The sequence below is a fragment of the Hevea brasiliensis genome, chromosome 6, assembly GCF_030052815.1.
Source record: "Hevea brasiliensis isolate MT/VB/25A 57/8 chromosome 6, ASM3005281v1, whole genome shotgun sequence".
NCBI classification, from domain to species: Eukaryota; Viridiplantae; Streptophyta; class Magnoliopsida; order Malpighiales; family Euphorbiaceae; genus Hevea; species Hevea brasiliensis.
Window position 1 is genome coordinate 21,740,627 of NC_079498.1, and position 2,542 is coordinate 21,743,168.

Consider the following 2,542-nt stretch of genomic DNA (forward strand, 5'->3'; position numbering starts at 1 on the left):
TGAGTGTCTTGGATTTTGGAGGTCAATGGGATGAGCAGCTAGCTTTGGTGGAGTTTGCCTACAACAACAGTTACCACTCTAGCATAGGGATGACACCCTATGAGGCATTATATGGAAGAAAGTGTAGGTCTCCTCTGTGTTGGACGGAAATGGGGGAAGCGAAGGTGCATGATGTAGACCTAGTACAGTACACTTCAGAGATAGTTCCTTTAATGAGGAACGATCAAAACTTTCAAGAGGCGTAAGAATTATGCAGACCCCAGACGGAGGGATGTGGAGTTTGCAGTGGGCGACTATGTATTCCTGAAGATTTCTCCAATGAAGGGAGTCATGAGATTTGGAAAGAAGGGCAAGTTGGCACCTCGGTATATTGGACCTTTTGAGGTTACTGATAGAGTTGGAGCAGTTGCCTACCGGTTGGAGCTACCACCCAATCTTTCTCACGTTCATCCCGTGTTTCACATCTCTATGCTCAGGAAATACATTCCCGATCCTTCTCATGTACTACAATCGGATGTAATAGAACTAAAGGAGAACTTGACATTTGAGGAGCAACCTGTAGCCATAGTGGACTACCAAGTGAGACAGCTAAGATCAAAACAAATCCATATGGTTAAGGTTTTGTGGAGGAGCCAGTCAGTGGAAGAGTGCACCTGGGAGTCAGAACGGGACATGCGTAGCAAGTACCATTATCTGTTCAATGTGTAATCATGTACTTTATTCTGCCTTGTGTAAAATTCGAGGACGAATTTTCTGTAAGGGGGGAAGAATGTAACACCCCTGATTTTTTATATATTATTATTGGGCTTCGTGTAGGTATCCTCAATTCGCGAAAATTCGACAGTTGTCCGGATCTGTGAATTTCCGGCGAATGCACCATCACGGAAAAGTCTCCGAATTGGATCGAGATTTTGGCTACCCCACCATTGTCAGGCATCCCGAGCGCGTTCCCGAAGTCGGAATCGGCAAAGGTAAACCCGAACCTTGCTTTTTCATGATTTTCTAGTGCTTAAATAGGATTAAAATTCCATAAAATATTCGTGGTAGCTTAGAAAATTACGATTCTTTTTGCAATAGCTTAGTAATATTTCTAAGGACCGCGGGGCAGAGTTTTATAATTTTTAGAGCTTATTTAAGCAGTTTTTGCAAAAATGATCAATTATAAGGACTAAATTGAAATTTTACATATTGTGATGAATGATTGATTTGATGGGCCCAGGAGGGGCTGTGTGATGTGATTGAGTTGTGGATATATGGATTGTGGATATAGAAGTGTGTTTTGAGCCCTTTTGCAGGTTGGGTATATCCTAGGTATATAGGAGATTCTGCCGGATTTTCGGCACGACTTAGGACGTATTGGGTCTTTTCTTGATTTGTATTGAGTCATTTGTATTAAATGATTGTAATAAAATTGTCAGGTAAGCCGGGACAGCCTTCTTCCTCCGTCCAGCCGCCTCAGTGACCACCGTCAAGTCTGTGAGTAGAATATTAATTTTAATTGTAATTTCGATATTATTATATGTTCAAGCATGCCCATGCATCACTTATATGCATATATTTATGTAGTTAAACTCTAGGCACGATTTATGTTGCATTCATAACTGTTGATGTGCCATGGATGTTGTTGTGGTAATTCGGAGCAGTGTGCGTGCGTTGACATGCGTGTGATGTGGTGTGGACTATGGATAGGACGGGATAGTCGCGGCTTGAGTAATTCGCTGGGACCCGATCCTTCGAGGGGTAGTCACGGCTTGAGTAATTCGCTGGGACCCTCGATTTGGTTATTAAGTGGAAGTCCGAGCTTGAGTAATTCACCGCACGTGTTGGATTTAAGAGAGTCAGATAGGGATCAGCTCCCATATGTTATGATTGATACTACAGGGTGTGTGAGTGCTCCAAATTACATTTTTGATGTTATGATGTGAAAATGTTGTTGATGTTGCATTTCACTCTACAGGGTGCATTAGTTCTAGATAGTTATAGAGATTATGGTTAAAATTGATATTTTACTCTCTGAGTCGAACGCTCACTCCTGTTCAATATTTTTTTCAGGCTACAGGAGGATTTTATTTTTGGTTAACTTGCTTTTCTCCTTCGCAGGTTATTTATCAATAATTGTGTAATTTTATTTACTCCTAGAATTTTCGCATGTGTTAGAAGTATTTATTTGATTATGGTCTGTAATATTATTATCATGTTGGACCTGTAAACGTATAATGATATGTATGTTTGATGGATTGGATGAGGGAGCTGAGCTCCCATTTATTTTTATGAGGATATGAGTATGTGGAGGGTGAGCTGAGCTCCCCAATTGAGTATTTATTATGTTTACAGGTCGGGTGAGTCGAAAACTCCCCGTTGAAAAGTCCATTTTATGGCCGGACTCTGTCCGTTTGGTTTCTTGAAATTGGGCCCAAATGGGCCTTAGAGTTGGGTTAATGAACAGTTAGGCTTACTACGGGCCTCGGGGGCTTTAAGCTGGCCCAGGTCCTAGTGCCGGTCCGGCCCATAGGTTGGGTCGTGACACTTGACTTGTTAAAAG

At 41.8% G+C, this 2,542-nt stretch overlaps 1 long non-coding RNA gene across 1 annotated transcript; it reads left to right on the forward strand.

Moving 5' to 3' along the window:
• Positions 1–913: 913 nt before the first annotated feature.
• On the forward strand, positions 914–2,318 carry LOC131180965 (uncharacterized). Its single transcript, XR_009149617.1, has 3 exons — positions 914–971; positions 1,419–1,476; positions 2,053–2,318. It is a non-coding gene; the product is annotated as an uncharacterized LOC131180965 (long non-coding RNA).
• The last annotated feature ends 224 nt before the right edge of the window (positions 2,319–2,542 follow it).